This window comes from Monodon monoceros, unplaced genomic scaffold (genome assembly GCF_005190385.1).
Source record: "Monodon monoceros isolate NGI ecotype Baffin Bay Population unplaced genomic scaffold, NGI_Narwhal_1 Super_Scaffold_7, whole genome shotgun sequence".
NCBI classification, from domain to species: Eukaryota; Metazoa; Chordata; class Mammalia; order Artiodactyla; family Monodontidae; genus Monodon; species Monodon monoceros.
The window spans coordinates 59,085,949-59,092,073 of NW_021703784.1; the positions used below are offsets into that span (position 1 = coordinate 59,085,949).

Consider the following 6,125-nt stretch of genomic DNA (forward strand, 5'->3'; position numbering starts at 1 on the left):
ACAACAACTTTGTTGTGTTTGTGGAAATTCACAATAGCTTTTAATTGTTAGTGTCTGGGAAAGTTATGTTATGGTGAATAAAAGAGAAAGCCATACAAGTTCAGAAAATAAAAGCTATCATCAGACTTTCCTGGTGGCGCCGTGGTTGGGAGTCCACCTGCCGATGCAGGGGACACGGGTTCGTGCCCCTGTCCGGGAAGATCCCACATGCCGCAGAGCAGCTGGGCCCGTGAGCCATGGCCGCTGAGCCTGCGCGTCCGGAGCCTGTGCTCCGCAACGGGAGGGGCCACAACAGTGAGAGGCCCGAGTACCGCAAAAAAATAAAAAATAAAAAGCTATCATCACTAGGCCTTAGTTTTTTATCAATAATATAAATATTATAAAAAGAACACAGTTATGTGATAATGTATATATAGCACCTAGTCCAATGCCTGACACATGGTAAAAAATCAAGGAAAGGCATTGCAGAGGTTTCCAGTGACAACCTCCTGACCCTGACTATAGGATAGTAAACAGTAGACAATACATAGTTAATGTTCCAAAAAAAGTGACTAGAGCAGGGTCGGGATGGAGGTCAGAATTTAATTGTTAATAAAAAGAGCTTAAATCAAAAACAGGAGCTTGGGTCTTTCTAACAGTGGGGGCTGGATGGAATGAGTAGTCTGTAGGAATCTCTGTAAAGAATTAGTGGTCCCCAAAAAGCCACTGCCTGGAGGTAATATTTTTTCTCATACAAAAAGTGCAAACAAGTCCTTTTCCTGTCCTTTAAAGTCAGCAGAGAGTGACCCTGGTCCACCTTCAGGGTGAGGAAAGACTTGAAGAGTTTAGGACTGTGACTTTGGGGGTTGACATACTGTTCTTTGTCTACCAAGTTCAACTCTCCTGTCTACTTCCGCGGCTGACACAGTAAGAGAGAGACTGAAAGTTGAGAACCTGTGATCTCAGATTCAGGGAAAGAGGAGTCGTTAGTGTTCATGCCCTATTTTTTTTTTGAACTATAGTTGATTTATAAGATTATATTAGTTTCAGATGTACAGCATAGTGATTCAGTATTTTTACAGATTATACTACATTCAAAGTTATTACAAGATAATGGGTGTAATTCCCTCTGCTGTGCTATGTGTCCTTGTTGCTTACCTATTTCATACATAGTAGTTTGTATCTCTTAATCCTGTATTCCTAATTTGTGCCCCCTTCCCTCTTCCCTTTGGTAACCTCTGGTTTGTTTTCTATATCTGTGAGTCTCTTTTTGTTTTTCATATACACTCATTTGAATTATTTTTTTAGATTCCACATACAAGTGATCTCATACCATTCATTACCTATTAAATGCTCCTGAAAATTTTTAGTTCCATCATCTATGAAGCATGAGTTGTCGGTCAGAAATTGTTTTTTTTCCCCAAATCTTTTGATTTCCTTTGACATCAGAATTTAACTTAGGCACTGATGAATTAAATAAGGCCAGTATCTCAGATCTGAGACCTGGGGCTTTCCTCCTGTCCTGCCCCCACTGCCACAAATTATGCAGTCGAGTTTCCGACATTTGGGGAAATTGCAGGGGTCAGCACATCCAGAGTGCAATTGATAAGCCTTGCCCTCGGAAAACCACCTTTGTGATCATGGTATCTCCCTTGCCAGGTTAGTATGAGACCTGGGCTTTTTAAACAGGGTAAGGAGACAATCAGGAAGGGAAGCATTTACTTCATCTACCCATTCATCTATTCGTCTATCTATCTATCTACCTATCATCTATCATATTCATTCGTTCATAAATGTAAGCAAAACGCTTAGCATGTAGAATAGTATGTAAGTGCTCAGGTCTGTGTGTGTGTGTGTGTGTTGATATGTGTGTTCAGGGTTGAACTAAAGTGGAAGTACAACTCTGCTGCCCCCCTGTGGTCCCCAGACTACCTTGCAAGTCTCTGTTAATGGCTTAGCTTAATTTTGAGATGCTTTGGGGGCAGTAAACCCTGCCTTCTTTGTGTTTTAATATCCTCATAATAACCACAGAATAATAATTTTCAAAATATCAGAAGAGTGTAATGTGTAGGAGGGCATTATCCAAAATTAGACAAACTGCAGTTTGAGTTCAGTCTTTGGAACATACATATGACATTGAGAAATTTAATTAACTTGTATGAGTCCAGAGATCTTCAGCATGAAATTGGTATAATAGTGTCTCCCATCTAGTGTTTAAATTACACCTTAATTATCTAATGCATCGACATACTTATTATAGTGACTAGCATAAAGTAAGAACCTTATAAATATTACCTTTTAATATATATATTTTAAGCACCTTCAGCATATCATTTACTGATCTGAACTTTACATGCAATATCTCACTGAGTCTTTAATAAACTATGCAGCAAGCATTTATTCCCCTTTTCCAAGTGAGTAAAGTATAACTCAGAATATGCAATAAAATATTTAAGCATTGTACAGCTAGAAAATAATTTCATTTATAGAATACTCTAGCATACAAATGCATATAAATTAAAAATTGAAAGTTCTTATGCAACCCTAACTTCCTAATCTCATTCCTCTCCCTAAAGGAAACCAGCCTTAGCAGTCTGGTGTGAATCTTTGTGGAATATACTTCTGATATATGGGGTGAGGGAAGCTGTGATGGAGAGGGAGAGAGAGAAAGAGGAACAGAGGGGTGAGGAAAGAGATTCAATATTTGTGTATCTCTTGAAAAAGCTCTTTCCATTATGTTAAATTGAAGGTAATATTGTCCTTTCTGAAATCCTGGAATAAATAAAGACAGATTAATATCTAAAATCATTTTGAAGTTCTGTGACATTTTGAAAATGCAAGGTGATATTTTACTATCCCTGGCTTTACTATTAGCCATTATCTCAGGGGACATTACCGGGGAAAAGGGAAGCTTGGAGAGGTACCCAGATACCTTCTCTCTGCAAGGTGGGGGTACCCACCTTCAATCAAGAGACCCCCTTCAACAGTCCCCTCATATGGAGGCTCCACCCATCTTAGCCTAGTAACTTCATCGGTATTTCCTTCCTTCTAATGGTCATAGCAACAGCAGCAGTCTAATTGTCTAAACAAATCTTCCAGATATATTTCGGAGAATATAATACACTAATTAAAAGACTATATATATATCTATATATATATTTTTTTGTCTTTTTTATCATTGTGTTTCCCACTGACATTCTCAGTCTTTCACATGATTGCTCAGGTTTTAACTGAGGTCCAACCGGCTGTGGAACATTAAATCAGAGAAGAACTTATCTTTATGCTTACAGGTTTAAGCTGAAACTGCTAAGCAGAGTGAATTAGAAAGCTTACAAACGTTTTCCAGAAACAATCCTTCTCCCAGTCAGTGCATAGGGAAGAATAGTGGACAGTGGGCCCTATATTATGATGAGCAACCCTAGCATAAATCTGCACTGATTATTAGTTCAGACATAAGCACAGGCTAAGTGGATCATGTCATGAAGATAAGAGGACAGAGATGGTGGGAGCAAGAAATGAAAAGCCATTTGATCTAGGCCAGTAGAAAAGAATAGGCAGGACATAACAACACATGATTCTGATACTAACAGTTCAGGAGACTCTGGTAATAAAGATGGAGGCATAACGCAGGGAGTAGCAGATAACCACATGGTAGTCAAAGGATTTGGTTGTCAGTACAGAGGATTCCATAAGGGATAATCTAAGGAGGAAGCATTGTTGGACATAGGCTTAAAAGATAAGCTCTGAAGCATTCAAACACAGGACCCGGGACTGTGGGGAGGATGGGGAAGGTAAAGACCAGATGCATTTAAATCCACGTGGAAAGGAACATAGGCTCATCAAGGAAGGGTTCCTTCCTGATGTTGGCCAGAATGGCAGCACTGCCCATGGGGACATGTAGAGACAACAAAATGGGATAGAGATCCAAACAGGGAGGGCTAGGGATGTGTCTGTGAGATTAAAGTAGAAGGTTCTTGGTGTTAGTCATTCTGGGTGTGACTGGTAAAACACTGCAGAGGCCTTTGTCTTAAATCTATTCAGAAATCTGGGTCAAAGTTCAAATGTCTAATGCATAAGGATGCAACAATGGATTTAGATAAAGTGCAGTGATTCCTTACAGTTCATGAATGATGATCAATTTAGGTGACCTTGAGGAAATGAGCAAATATGGGGAAAGAACTAAGAAAATCTTTTCCATTTTTGGAGGTCTGGAAACGATAGTCTCTTTACCCTAGGTGAGAATTTTATTGTTTTTGTTTTTGTTTTTTGTGGTACGCGGGCCTCTCGCTGTTGTGGTCTCTCCCGTTGCGGAGCACAGGCTCCGGACGCGCAGGCTCAGCGGCCATGGCTCACGGGCCCAGCCGCTCCGCGGCATGTGGGATCCTCCCGGACCGGGCCACAAACCCGTGTCCCCTGCATTGGCAGGTGGACTCTCAACCACTGCGCCACCAGGGAAGCCCTGTATATTACCTTTTAAAATGTATTTGTTGTATTCATCTGTTTCACCATGACAACATGATGAGGAAATATGGAAAGAGAAGTCCTGGTACGTTTTCTCTTTTAAAGTCACTTATCAGTTAGCTCTTTCTTATCTGCCCCTGGCAGTGTGAGCTGGACCATCTTTTCTATGATCCCAGAAGCTTCTGATAAATATGCTGCATTTCTCATAGTTTATTTTGACATATTTCAATTCTGTATTTGCATTTCTTTCTCCCTAACTAGGTTACACAGCCCTAAAGGGATAATTAGGGATATTTTATTTACCTTTGTTTCTCCAGTACCCATTGTAGGACCTGGTGCAGTTTAGACACTTAATGAATTTTGGTGAATGGATAAATTTTAAATGATCCCTCAGGCAATTTATTAGATATTCAGTATGATACAAACTTACCACTGAGATTCAGGGAAGTAGATATACCCAGGCATACAGATATAATAGAGGAATAGACACCTGTGAGCCAGAGGAAGTTGATACCTCTAGGCACACCAGAGGACTTAGGAACAAACCTGCACACTTTTACACACTATTCATAAATATAGCCCCTTCACACAGACAAGCATAATGTGGGTCTTACATATACTCTCATAAACATAGCCTTGCCAACCTCCTTCTCCTTCTCCTTAGGGTCACTCACCCTCATACATCTTTCAGATATGACAGCTTGAGCTATGTACCCCTCACTCAAGTCTTCAGCAGGTATGCAAGGTCCCTTTTAACGTGTGACAGATGGACAGAATATTCTACTTATGTTCATCTGACCAAAACACCTCACTTGCATCACAAACTCTTTTTTTATGAATATATCTTATTAAGTTCCACAATGTATGATTTTGGATAAAATACTTAACCTACCTAAGAAACCCACCTAAGTCTCAGTCTTTTCATCTGTATATTAGGAGTTTTAATGAAAAGTAACTCGAAGAATTTGTAGGAGGATCGATTAAAGTTTGAAGCTCTCAGGGCATTGAGTAGCAACAGTAAGATAGGACCACATAACTGACTTTATTCTATTATTGTTACACCCTGAACTCGTGTGAGCATCCAGGTCCTACACCTAAGCTTTTAAGCCATCTTAAAAATACCTGTATTTCCCACTTACAGTTATGGAGTTGAATCTTAATTTTAAGTGCAGTACCTATGTTTATCCTTATTACAATTCATTTTGCTAGTTTTGTTCCCTTGCCCCATCTGTCAACAATACCTTTGGATCCAGCTGTTCAACAGTGATAACTTTTGATAATCATGCCAAGAGGCTTGGGTGGGCTATCAGAGAAGTCAAGGCTAGTGAATGCTATAAGGGGAATCAGTAAGAAGTCAGATAACAGGAGTGGTTGGGGAAGAGGTCTCATGAAGGAGTATCCACAATATGGACAGAAAATAAAGAAAGGAGGAAAATTATACATATAATATAAAGACAACAAGACTCACGTGATTGCTACAAGGTGCGTGAGAAAGAGAGGTAAAAAGATAGGAGGATCTGGCATTTAAGATTTGGATGTGGGAGATTTCTGTCTGATGGAAATGACTTAGGAATGGGCATGGAAAGAGTGGTCAAAGTGGAACATAAGTGGAGGTTAACACCAGCCAATTGAAAATTATTAAGAAACGGTAGAAAAATAGTTAATATCCATGTAACGGAACATCC

General features: G+C 39.7%; 1 non-coding gene across 1 annotated transcript; it reads right to left on the reverse strand.

Moving 5' to 3' along the window:
• Positions 1–1,482: 1,482 nt before the first annotated feature.
• Positions 1,483–1,646, reverse strand: LOC114887895. Its single transcript, XR_003791652.1, has one exon. It is a non-coding gene; the product is annotated as a U1 spliceosomal RNA (small nuclear RNA).
• Positions 1,647–6,125: the final 4,479 nt, after the last annotated feature.